The sequence below is a fragment of the Halictus rubicundus genome, unplaced genomic scaffold, assembly GCF_050948215.1.
Source record: "Halictus rubicundus isolate RS-2024b unplaced genomic scaffold, iyHalRubi1_principal scaffold0157, whole genome shotgun sequence".
Lineage (NCBI taxonomy): Eukaryota > Metazoa > Arthropoda > Insecta > Hymenoptera > Halictidae > Halictus > Halictus rubicundus.
In genome coordinates, this window is record NW_027488698.1 from 255,806 (window position 1) to 270,964 (window position 15,159).

Below are 15,159 nucleotides of genomic sequence, written 5' to 3' on the forward strand. Positions count from 1 at the left end.
TATCCTATCCTCTATCCTATCCTATCCTCTATCCTATCCTATCCTCTATCCTATCCTATCCTCTATCCAATCCTATCCTCCATCCTATCCTATCCTCTATGCTATCCTATCCTCTATCCTATCCTATCCTCTATCCTATCCTACCCTCTATCCTATCCTATCCTCTATCCTATCCTCTCCTCTATCCTATCCTATCCTCTCTCCTATCAGATCCTCTATCCTATCCTATCCTCTATCCTATCCTATCCTCTATGCTATCCTATCCTCTATCCTATCCTATGCTCTTACTAATCCTATCCTCTATTATATCCTATCCTCTATCCTATCCTATCCTCTATCCTATCCTATCCTCTATCCTATCCTATCCTCTATCCTATCCTATCCTCTATCCTATCCTATCCTCTATCCTATCCTATCCTCTATCCTATCCTGTCCTCTATCCTCTATCCTATCCTATCCTCTATCCTATCCTATCCTCTATCGTATCCTATCCTCAATCCTATCCTATCCTCTATCATATCCTATCCTCTATCCTATCCTATCCTCTATCCTATCCTTTCCTCTATCCTATCCTATCCTCTACCCTATCCGATCCTCTATCCTATCCTATCCTCTATCCTATCCTATCCTCTATCCTATCCTCTATCCTATCCTATTCTCTATCCTATCCTATCCTCTATCCTATCATATCCTCTACCCTATAATACCATGTATCCTATCCTATTCTCTATCCTATCCTATCCTATCCTCTATCGTATGCTCTATCATATCCTATCAACTATCCTATCCTATCCTCAATCCTATCCCATCATCAATCCTATCCTTTCGTCTATCCTATCCTCTATCCTATCCTATCCTCTTACTTATCCTATCCTCTATCCTATCCTATCCTCTATCCTATCCGATCCTCTATCCAATCCTATCCTCTATCCTATCCTGTCCTCTATCCTATCCTATCCTCTATCCTATCCTTTCCTCTATCCTATCCTATCCTCTATCATATCCTATCCTCTATCCTATCCTATCCTCTATCCTATCCTATCCTATCCTCTATCCTATCCTTTCCTCTATCCTATCCTATCCTCTATCCTAGCCTCTCATCTATCCTATCCTATCCTCTATCCTATCCTATGCTCTTACTAATCCTATCCTCTATTATATCCTATCCTCTATCCTATCCTATCCTCTATCCTATCCTATCCTCTATCCTATCCTATCCTATCCTCTATCCTATCCTATTCTCTATCCTATCCTATCCTATCCTCTATCGTATGCTCTATCATATCCTATCAACTATCCTATCCTATCCTCAATCCTATCCTATCCTCTATCATATCCTATCCTCTATCCTATCCTATCCTCTATCCTATCCTATCCTATCCTATCCTCTTTCCTATCCTTTCCTCTATCCTATCCTATCCTCTATCCTATCCGATCCTCTATCCTATCCTATCCTCTATCCTATCCTATCCTCTATGCTATCCTATCCTCTATCCTATCCTATGCTCTTACTAATCCTATCCTCTATTATATCCTATCCTCTATCCTATCCTATCCTCTATCCTATCCTATCCTCTATCCTATCCTATCCTCTATCCTATCCTATCCTCTATCCTATCCCATCATCAATCCTATCCTTTCGTCTATCCTATCCTCTATCCTATCCTATCCTCTTACTTATCCTATCCTCTATCCTATCCTATCCTCTATCCTATCCTATCCTCTATCCTATCCTATCCTCTATCCTATCCTATCCTCTATCCTATCCCATCCTCTATCCAATCCTATCCTCTATCCTATCCTGTCCTCTATCCTATCCTATCCTCTATCCTATCCTTTCCTCTATCCTATCCTATCCTCTATCCTATCCTATCCTCTATCCTATCCTATCCTCTATCCTATCCTATCCTCTATCCTATCCTATCCTATCCTCTATCCTATCCTATTCTCTATCCTATCCTATCCTATCCTCTATCGTATGCTCTATCATATCCTATCAACTATCCTATCCTATCCTCAATCCTATCCTATCCTCTATCATATCCTATCCTCTATCCTATCCTATCCTCTATCCTATCCTATCCTATCCTATCCTCTATCCTATCCTTTCCTCTATCCTATCCTATCCTCTATCCTATCCTATCCTCTATCCTATCCTATCCTCTATCCTATCCTATCCTCTATCCTATCCTATCCTCTATCCTATCCTATCCTATCCTCTATCCTATCCTATCCTCTATCCTATCCTATCCTCTATCCTATCCTATCATCTATCCTATCCTATCCTCTATCCTATCCTATCCTCTATCCTATCCTATCCTCTATCCTATCCTATCCTCTATCCTATCCTATCCTATCCTCTATCCTCTATCCTCTATCCTATCCTATCCTCTATCCTATCCTATCCTCTATCCTATCCTATCCTCTATCCTATCCTATCCTCTATCCTATCCGATCCTCTATCCAATCCTATCCTCTATCCTATCCTGTCCTCTATCCTATCCTATCCTCTATCCTATCCTTTCCTCTATCCTATCCTATCCTCTATCATATCCTATCCTCTATCCTATCCTATCCTCTATCCTATCCTATCCTATCCTCTATCCTATCCTTTCCTCTATCCTATCCTATCCTCTATCCTAGCCTCTCATCTATCCTATCCTATCCTCTATCCTATCCTATGCTCTTACTAATCCTATCCTCTATTATATCCTATCCTCTATCCTATCCTATCCTCTATCCTATCCTATCCTCTATCCTATCCTATCCTCTATCCTATCCTATCCTCTATCCTATCCTATCCTCTATCCTATCCTATCCTCTATCCTATCCTATCCTCTATCCTATCCTATCCTCTATCCAATCCTATCCTCCATCCTATCCTATCCTCTATGCTATCCTATCCTCTATCCTATCCTACCCTCTATCCTATCCTATCCTCTATCCTATCCTCTCCTCTATCCTATCCTATCCTCTCTCCTATCAGATCCTCTATCCTATCCTATCCTCTATCCTATCCTATCCTCTATGCTATCCTATCCTCTATCCTATCCTATGCTCTTACTAATCCTATCCTCTATTATATCCTATCCTCTATCCTATCCTATCCTCTATCCTATCCTATCCTCTATCCTATCCTATCCTCTATCCTATCCTATCCTCTATCCTATCCTATCCTCTATCCTATCCTATCCTCTATCCTATCCTATCCTCTATCGTATCCTATCCTCAATCCTATCCTATCCTCTATCATATCCTATCCTCTATCCTATCCTATCCTCTATCCTATCCTTTCCTCTACCCTATCCTATCCTCTATCCTATCCGATCCTCTATCCTATCCTATCCTCTATCCTATCCTATCCTCTATCCTATCCTCTATCCTATCCTATTCTCTATCCTATCCTATCCTCTATCCTATCATATCCTCTACCCTATAATACCATGTATCCTATCCTATTCTCTATCCTATCCTATCCTATCCTCTATCGTATGCTCTATCATATCCTATCAACTATCCTATCCTATCCTCAATCCTATCCCATCATCAATCCTATCCTTTCGTCTATCCTATCCTCTATCCTGTCCTATCCTGTTACTTATCCTATCCTCTATCCTATCCTATCCTCTATCCTATCCGATCCTCTATCCAATCCTATCCTCTATCCTATCCTGTCCTCTATCCTATCCTATCCTCTATCCTATCCTTTCCTCTATCCTATCCTATCCTCTATCATATCCTATCCTCTATCCTATCCTATCCTCTATCGTATCCTATCCTATCCTCTATCCTATCCTTTCCTCTATCCTATCCTATCCTCTATCCTAGCCTCTCATCTATCCTATCCTATCCTCTATCCTATCCTATGCTCTTACTAATCCTATCCTCTATTATATCCTATCCTCTATCCTATCCTATCCTCTATCCTATCCTATCCTCTATCCTATCCTATCCTATCCTCTATCCTATCCTATTCTCTATCCTATCCTATCCTATCCTCTATCGTATGCTCTATCATATCCTATCAACTATCCTATCCTATCCTCAATCCTATCCTATCCTCTATCATATCCTATCCTCTATCCTATCCTATCCTCTATCCTATCCTATCCTATCCTATCCTCTATCCTATCCTTTCCTCTATCCTATCCTATCCTCTATCCTATCCTATCCTCTATCCTATCCTATCCTCTATCCTATCCTATCCTATCCTCTATCCTATCCTATTCTCTATCCTATCCTATCCTATCCTCTATCATATGCTCTATCATATCCTATCAACTATCCTATCCTATCCTCAATCCTATCCTATCCTCTATCATATCCTATCCTCTATCCTATCCTATCCTCTATCCTATCCTATCCTATCCTATCCTCTATCCTATCCTTTCCTCTATCCTATCCTATCCTCTATCCTATCCGATCCTCTATCCTATCCTATCCTCTATCCTATCCTATCCTCTATGCTATCCTATCCTCTATCCTATCCTATGCTCTTACTAATCCTATCCTCTATTATATCCTATCCTCTATCCTATCCTATCCTCTATCCTATCCTATCCTCTATCCTATCCTATCCTCTATCCTATCCCATCATCAATCCTATCCTTTCGTCTATCCTATCCTCTATCCTATCCTATCCTCTTACTTATCCTATCCTCTATCCTATCCTATCCTATCCTCTATCCTATCCTATCCTCTATCCTATCCTATCCTCTATCCTATCCTATCCTCTATCCTATCCGATCCTCTATCCAATCCTATCCTCTATCCTATCCTGTCCTCTATCCTATCCTATCCTCTATCCTATCCTTTCCTCTATCCTATCCTATCCTCTATCCTATCCTATCCTCTATCCTATCCTATCCTCTATCCTATCCTATCCTCTATCCAATCCTATCCTCCATCCTATCCTATCCTCTATGCTATCCTATCCTCTATCCTATCCTATCCTCTATCCTATCCTACCCTCTATCCTATCCTATCCTCTATCCTATCCTATCCTCTATCATATCCTATCCTCTATCCTATCCTATCCTCTATCCTATCCTATCCTATCCTCTATCCTATCCTTTCCTCTATCCTATCCTATCCTCTATCCTAGCCTCTCATCTATCCTATCCCGTCCTCTATCCTATCCTATGCTCTTACTAATCCTATCCTCTATTATATCCTATCCTCTATTATATCCTATCCTCTATCCTATCCTATCCTCTATCCTATCCTATCCTCTAACCTATCCTATCCTCTATCCTATCCTATCCTCTATCCTATCCTATCCTCTATCCTATCCTATCCTCTATCCTATCCTATCCTCTATCCTATCCTATCCTATCCTCTATCCTATCCTATCCTCTATCCTATCCTATCCTCTATCCTATCCTATCCTCTATCCTATCCTATCCTCTATCCTATCCTATCCTCTATCCTATCCTATCCTCTATCCTATCCTATCCTCTATCCTATCCTATCCTCTATCCTATCCTATCCTCTATCCTATCCTATCCTATCCTCTATCCTATCCTTTCCTCTATCCTATCCTATCCTCTATCCTAGCCTCTCATCTATCCTATCCTATCCTCTATCCTATCCTATGCTCTTACTAATCCTATCCTCTATCCTATCCTATCCTCTATCCTATCCTATCCTCTATCCTATCCTATCCTCTATCCTATCCTATCCTCTATCCTATCCTATCCTCTATCCTATCCTATCCTCTATCCTATCCTATCCTGTATCCTATCCTATCCTCCATCCTATCCTATTCTCTATCCAATCCTATCCTCCATCCTATCCTATCCTCTATGCTATCCTATCCTGTATCCTATCCTATGCTCTTAGTAATCCTATGCTCTATCATATCCTATCCTCTATCCTATCCTATCCTCTATCCTATCCTATCCTCTATCCTATCCTATACTCTCTCCTATCCGATCCTCTATCCTATCCTATCCTCTATCCTATCCTATCCTCTATGCTATCCTATCCTCTATCCTATCCTATGCTCTTACTAATCCTATCGTCTATTATATCCTATCCTCTATCCTATCCTATCCTCTATCCTATCCTATCCTCTATCCTATCCTATCCTCTATCCTATCCTATCCTCTATCCTATCCTATCCTCTATCCTATCCTATCCTCTATCCTATCCTATCCTCTATCCTATCCTATCCTCTATCCTATCCTATCCTCTATCCTATCCTATCCTATCCTCTATCCTATCCTATCCTCTATCCTATCCTATCCTCTATCCTATCCTATCCTCTATCCTATCCTATCCTCTATCCTATCCTATCCTCTATCCTATCCTATCCTCTATCCTATCCTATCCTCTATCCTATCCTATCCTCTATCCTATCCTATCCTCTATCCTATCCTATCCTCTATCCTATCCTATCCTCTATCCTATCCTATCCTCTATCCTATCCTATCCTCTATCCTATCCTATCCTCTATCCTATCCTATCCTATCCTCTATCCTATCCTTTCCTCTATCCTATCCTATCCTCTATCCTAGCCTCTCATCTATCCTATCCTATCCTCTATCCTATCCTATGCTCTTACTAATCCTATCATCTATCCTATCCTATCCTCTATCCTATCCTATCCTCTATCCTATCCTATCCTCTATCCTATCCTATCCTCTATCCTATCCTATCCTCTATCCTATCCTATCCTGTATCCTATCCTATCCTCCATCCTATCCTATTCTCTATCCAATCCTATCCTCCATCCTATCCTATCCTCTATGCTATCCTATCCTGTATCCTATCCTATGCTCTTAGTAATCCTATGCTCTATCATATCCTATCCTCTATCCTATCCTATCCTCTATCCTATCCTATCCTCTATCCTATCCTATCCTCTATCCTATCCTATCCTCTATCCAATCTTATCCTCTGTCCTATCCTATCCTCTATCCTATCCTATCCTCTATGCTATCCTATCCTCTATCCTATCCTATGCTCTTACTAATCCTATCCTCTATTATATCCTATCCTCTATCCTATCCTATCCCCTATCCTATCCTACCCTCTATCCTATCCTATCCTCTTACTTATCCTATCCTCTATCCTATCCTATCCTCTATCCTATCCTATCCTCTATCCTATCCTATACTCTATCCTATCCTATCCTCTATCCTATCCTATCCTCTATCCTATCCTATCCTCTATCCTATCCTATCCTCTATCCAATCCTATCCTCCATCCTATCCTATCCTCTATGCTATCCTATCCTCTATCCTATCCTATCCTCTATCCTATCCTACCCTCTATCCTATCCTATCCTCTATCCTATCCTCTCCTCTATCCTATCCTATCCTCTCTCCTATCAGATCCTCTATCCTATCCTATCCTCTATCCTATCCTATCCTCTATGCTATCCTATCCTCTATCCTATCCTATGCTCTTACTAATCCTATCCTCTATTATATCCTATCCTCTATCCTATCCTATCCTCTATCCTATCCTATCCTCTATCCTATCCTATCCTCTATCCTATCCTGTCCTCTATCCTCTATCCTATCCTATCCTCTATCCTATCCTATCCTCTATCGTATCCTATCCTCAATCCTATCCTATCCTCTATCATATCCTATCCTCTATCCTATCCTATCCTCTATCCTATCCTTTCCTCTATCCTATCCTATCCTCTATCCTATCCGATCCTCTATCCTATCCTATCCTCTATCCTATCCTATCCTCTATCCTATCCTCTATCCTATCCTATTCTCTACCCTATCCTATCCTCTATCCTATCATATCCTCTACCCTATAATACCATGTATCCTATCCTATTCTCTATCCTATCCTATCCTATCCTCTATCGTATGCTCTATCATATCCTATCAACTATCCTATCCTATCCTCAATCCTATCCTATCCTCTATCATATCCTATCCTCTATCCTATCCTATCCTCTATCCTATCCTATCCTATCCTCTATCCTATCCTTTCCTCTATCCTATCCTATCCTCTATCCTATCCAATTCTCTATCCTATCCTATCCTCTATCATATCCTATGATCTATCCTATCCTATCCTCTATCCTATCCTCTCCTCAATCCTATCCTATCCTCTATCCTATCCTCTCCTCAATCCTATCCTATCGTCTATCCTATCCTATCCTCTATCCTATCCTATCTTCTATCCTATCCTATTCTCTATCCTATCCTTACCTATCCACTATCGTATGCTCTATCCTACCCTATCCTCTATCCTATCCAATCCTGTATCCTATCCTCTAACTTATCCTATCCACTATCCTATCCTATCCTCAATCCAATAATATACTCTATCCTATCCTATCCTCTATCGTATCCTATCCTCTATCCTATCCAATCCTCTATCCTATCCTCTATCCTATCCTATCCTCTATCCCATCCTATCCTCTATCCTATCCAATCCCCTATCCTATCCTCTACCCTATCCTATCCTCTACCCTATAATACCATGTATCCTATCCTATTCTCTATCCTATCCTATCCTATCCTCTATCCTATCCTCTATCCTATCCTATCCTCTATCCTATCCTGTCCTCTATCCTATCCTATCCTCTATCCTATCCTATCCTCTATCCTATAATATCCTCTATCCCATCCTAATCTCTATCCTATCAATCCCCTATCCTATCCTCTATCCTATCCTATCGTCTATCCTATCCAATTCTCTATCCTATCCTATCCTCTATCCTATCCTATCCTCTATCCTATCTTATTCTCTATCCTATCCTGTCCTCTATTCTATCCTATCCTCTATCTTATCCTATCCACTATCCTATCTTATCCTCTATCCTATCCTATCCTCTATCCTATCCTATCCTCTATCCTATCTTATCTTCTATCCTATCCAATCCTCTATCCTATCCTCAATCCTGTCCTATCCTCTATCCTATCCTATCCTCTATGCTATCCTATCGACTTTCCTATTCTATCCTTTATCCTATCCTATCCTCTATCCTATCCTATCCTCTATCCTATCTTATCCACTATCCTATCCTATCCACTATCCTATCCTATCCTCTATCGTATGCTATCTTCTATCCTGTATAATCCTCTATCCTATCCAATCCTCTATCCTATACTCAATCCTATCCTATTCTCTATCCTATCCTGTCCTCTATTCTATGCTACCCTCTATCATATCCTATCCTCTACCCTATCCTATCCTCTATCCTATCCTATCCTCTATCCTATCTTATCCTCTATCCTATCCTATCCTCTATCGTATGCTCTATCCTATCCTATCCTCTATCCTATCCAATCCCCTATCCAATCCTCTATCCTATCCTATCCTCTACCCTATAATACCATGTATCCTATCCTATTCTCTATCCTATCCTATCCTATCCTATCCTCTATCTTATGCTCTATCCTATCCTATCCTCTATGTTATCCTTTCCTCTATAATATCGTAACTTCTATCGTATCCTACCCTCTTTCCTATCCTGTCCTCTATTCTATCCTCTCCTCAATCCTATTCTATCCCCTATCCTATCCTCTACCCTATCCTATCCTCTACCCTATAATACCATGTATCCTATCCTATTCTCTATCCTATCCTATCCTCAATCCTATCCTATCGTCTATCCTATCCTATCCTCTATCCTATCCTATCTTCTATCCTAACCTATTCTCTATCCTATCCTTACCTATCCACTATCGTATGCTCTATCCTACCCTATCCTCTATCCTATCCAATCCTGTACCCTATCCTCTAACTTATCCTATCCACTATCCTATCCTATCCTCAATCCAATAATATACTCTATCCTATCCTATCCTCTATCGTATCCTATCCTCTATCCTATCCAATCCTCTATCCTATCCTCTATCCTATCCTATCCTCTATCCTATCCTATCCTCTATCCTATCCAATCCCCTATCCTATCCTCTACCCTATCCTATCCTCTACCCTATAATACCATGTATCCTATCCTATTCTCTATCCTATCCTATCCTATCCTCTATCCTATCCTCTATCCTATCCTATCCTCTATCCTATCCTATACTCTATCCTATCCTATCCTCTATCCTATCCTATCCTCTATCCTATTCTATCCTCTATCCTATCCTATCCTCAATTCAATCCTATACTCTATCCTATCCTATCCTCTATCGTATCCTATCCTCTATCCTATCCAATCCTGTATTCTATCCTCTACCCTATCCTATCCTCTACCCTATAATACCATGTATCCTATCCTATTCTCTATCCTATCCTATCCTATCCTCTATCCTATCCTCTATCCTATCCTATCCTCTATCCTATCCTGTCCTCTATCCTATCCTATCCTCTATCCTATCCTATCCTCTATCCTATAATATCCTCTATCCCATCCTAATCTCTATCCTATCAATCCCCTATCCTATCCTCTATCCTATCCTATCCTCTATCCTATCCAATTCTCTATCCTATCCTATCCTCTATCCTATCCTATCCTCTATCCTATCTTATCCTCTATCCTATCCTGTCCTCTATTCTATCCTATCCTCTATCTTATCCTATCCACTATCCTATCTTATCCTCTATCCTATCCTATCCTCTATCATATCCTATCCTCTATCGTATGCTATCTTCTATCCTGTCCAATCCTCTATCCTATCCAATCCTCTATCCTATACTCAATCCTATCCTATCCTCTATCCTATCCTATCCTCTATGCTATCCTATCCTCTATCCCATTATATCCTCTATCCTGTCTATCCTCAATCCAATCCAATCCTCTATCCTATCCTATCCTCTATCGTATCCTATCCTCTATCCTATCCAATCCTCTATCCTATCCTCTATCCTATCCTATCCTCTATCCTATCCAATCCCCTATCCTATCCTCTACCCTATAATACCATGTATCCTATCCTATTCTCTATCCTATCCTATCCTATCCTATCCTCTATCCTATCCTCTATCCTATCCTATCCTCTATCCTATCCTATACTCTATCCTATCCTATCCTCTATCCTATCCTATCCTCTATCCTATTCTATCCTCTATCCTATCCTATCCTCAATTCAATCCTATACTCTATCCTATCCTATCCTCTATCGTATCCTATCCTCTATCCTATCCAATCCTGTATTCTATCCTCTACCCTATCCTATCCTCTACCCTATAATACCATGTATCCTATCCTATTCTCTATCCTATCCTATCCTATCCTCTATCCTATCCTCTATCCTATCCTATCCTCTATCCTATCCTGTCCTCTATCCTATCCTATCCTCTATCCTATCCTATCCTCTATCCTATAATATCCTCTATCCCATCCTAATCTCTATCCTATCAATCCCCTATCCTATCCTCTATCCTATCCTATCCTCTATCCTATCCAATTCTCTATCCTATCCTATCCTCTATCCTATCCTATCCTCTATCCTATCTTATCCTCTATCCTATCCTGTCCTCTATTCTATCCTATCATCTATCTTATCCTATCCACTATCCTATCTTATCCTCTATCCTATCCTATCCTCTATCATATCCTATCCTCTATCGTATGCTATCTTCTATCCTGTCCAATCCTCTATCCTATCCAATCCTCTATCCTATACTCAATCCTATCCTATCCTCTATCCTATCCTATCCTCTATGCTATCCTATCCTCTATCCTATTATATCCTCTATCCTGTCTATCCTCAATCCAATCCAATCCTCTATCCTATCCTATCCTCTATCGTATCCTATCCTCTATCCTATCCAATCCTCTATCCTATCCTCTATCCTATCCTATCCTCTATCCTATCCTATCCTCTATCCTATCCAATCCCCTATCCTATCCTCTACCCTATCCTATCCTCTACCCTATAATACCATGTATCCTATCCTATTCTCTATCCTATCCTATCCTATCCTCTATCCTATCCTCTATCCTATCCTATCCTCTATCCTATCCTATACTCTATCCTATCCTATCCTCTATCCTATCCTATCCTCTATCCTATTCTATCCTCTATCCTATCCTATCCTCAATTCAATCCTATACTCTATCCTATCCTATCCTCTATCGTATCCTATCCTTTATCCTATCCAATCCTGTATTCTATCCTCTACCCTATCCTATCCTCTACCCTATAATACCATGTATCCTATCCTATTCTCTATCCTATCCTATCCTATCCTCTATCCTATCCTCTATCCTATCCTATCCTCTATCCTATCCTGTCCTCTATCCTATCCTATCCTCTATCCTATCCTATCCTCTATCCTATAATATCCTCTATCCCATCCTAATCTCTATCCTATCGATCCCCTATCCTATCCTCTATCCTATCCTATCCTCTATCCTATCCAATTCTCTATCCTATCCTATCCTCTATCCTATCCTATCCTCTATCCTATCTTATCCTCTATCCTATCCTGTCCTCTATTCTATCCTATCCTCTATCTTATCCTATCCACTATCCTATCTTATCCTCTATCCTATCCTATCCTCTATCATATCCTATCCTCTATCGTATGCTATCTTCTATCCTGTCCAATCCTCTATCCTATACTCAATCCTATCCTATCCTCTATCCTATCCTATCCTCTATGCTATCCTATCCTCTATCCTATTATATCCTCTATCCTGTCTATCCTCAATCCAATCCAATCCTCTATCCTATCCTATCCTCTATCGTATCCTATCCTCTATCCTATCCTATCCTCTATCCTATCCTATCCTCTATCCTATCCTATCCTCTATCGTATGCCCTATCTTATCCTATCCTCTATCCTATCCAATCCCCTATCCAATCCTCTATCCTATCCAATCCCCTATCCAATCCTCTATCCTATCCTATCCTCTATCATATCCTATCCTTTATCGTGTTCTATCTTCTATCCTATCCAATCCTCTATCCTATCCTCAATCCTGTCCTATCCTCTATCCTATCCTATCCTCTATGCTATCCTATCCTCTTTCCTATTCTATCCTTTATCCTATCCTATCCTCTATCCTATCCTATCCTCTATCCTATCTTATCCACTATCCTATCCTATCCACTATCCTATCCTATCCTCTATCGTATGCTATCTTCTATCCTGTATAATCCTCTATCCTATCCAATCCTCTATCCTATACTCAATCCTATCCTATCCTCTATCCTATCCTGTCCTCTATTCTATGCTACCCTCTACCATATCCTATCCTCTATCCTATCCTATCCTCTATCCTATCTTATCCTCTATCCTATCCTGTCCTCTATTCTATCCTATCCTCTATCTTATCCTATCCACTATCCTATCCTATCCTCTATCCTATACTATCCTCTATCCTATCCTATCCTCTATCCTATCCTATCCTATCCTCTATTCTGTCCTATCCTCTATCCTATCCAATCTCATATCCTATCCAATCTCATATCCTATCCTATCCTCTATCATGTCCTATCCTCTATCCTATCCTCTATCATATCCTATCCTCTATCCTATCCTATACTCTATCCTATCCTATCCTCTATCCTATACTATCCTCTATCCTATCCTATCATCTATCCTGTCCTATCCTCTATCCTATCCTATCCTCTATCCTATCCAATCTCATATCCTATCCAATCTCATATCCTATCCTATCCTCTATCATGTCCTATCCTCTATCGTATCCTATCCTCTACCCTATAATACCATGTATTCTATCCTATTCTCTATCCTATCCTATCCTATCCTCTATCGTATGCTCTATCCTATCCTATCCACTATCCAAACCTATCCTCAATCCTATCCTATCCTCTATCATATCCTATCCTCTATCCTATCCTATACTCTATCCTATCCTATCCTCTATCCTATCTTATCCTCTATCCTATCCTGTCCTCTATTCTATGCTACCCTCTACCATATCCTATCCTCTATCCTATCCTATCCTCTATCCTATCCTATCCTCTATCCTATCTTATCCTCTATCCTATCCTGTCCTCTATTCTATCCTATCCTCTATCTTATCCTATCCACTATCCTATCCTATCCTCTATCCTATACTATCCTCTATCCTATCCTATCCTCTATCCTATCCTATCCTATCCTCTATCCTATCCTATCCTCTATCCTATCCAATCTCATATCCTATCCAATCTCATATCCTATCCTATCCTCTATCATGTCCTATCCTCTATCCTATCCTCTATCATATCCTATCCTCTATCCTATCCTATACTCTATCCTATCCTATCCTCTATCCTATCTTATACTCTATCCTATCCTGTCCTCTATTCTATGCTACCCTCTATCATATCCTATCCTCTATCCTATCCTATCCTCTATCCTATCCTATCCTCTATCCTATCTTATCCTCTATCCTATCCTGTCCTCTATTCTATCCTATCCTCTATCTTATCCTATCCACTATCCTATCTTATCCTCTATCCTATCCTATCCTCTATCATATCCTATCCTCTATCGTATGCCCTATCTTATCCTATCCTCTATCCTATCCAATCCCCTATCCAATCCTCTATCCTATCCAATCCTCTATCGTATCCTCTATCATATCCTATCCTCTATCCTATCCTATACTCTATCCTATCCTATCCTCTATCCTATCTCATCCTCTATCCTATCCTGTCCTCTATTCTATCCTATCCTCTATCTTATCCTATCCACTATCCTATCTTATCCTCTATCCTATCCTATCCTCTATCATATCCTATCCTCTATCGTATGCTATCTTCTATCCTGTCCAATCCTCTATCCTATCCAATCCTCTATCCTATACTCAATCCTATCCTATCCTCTATCCTATCCTATCCTCTATGCTATCCTATCCTCTATCCTATTATATCCTCTATCCTGTCTATCCTCAATCCAATCCTATCCTCTATCCTATCCTATCCTCTATCGTATCCTATCCTCTATCCTATCCTATCCTCTATCCTATCCAATCCTCTATCCTATCCTCAATCCTGTCCTATCCTCTATCCTATCCTATCCTCTATGCTATCTTATCCTCTATCCTATCCTGTCCTCTATTCTATCCTATCCTCTATCTTATCCTATCCACTATCCTATCCTATCCTCAATCCCATCCTATCCTCTATCATACCCTATAATCTATCCTATCCTATCCACTATCCTATCCTCTCCTCTATCCTATCTTATCCACTATCCTATCCTATCCTCTATCCTATCCTATCCTCTATCGTATTCTATCCTGTACCCTACCTTATCCTTTATCCTATC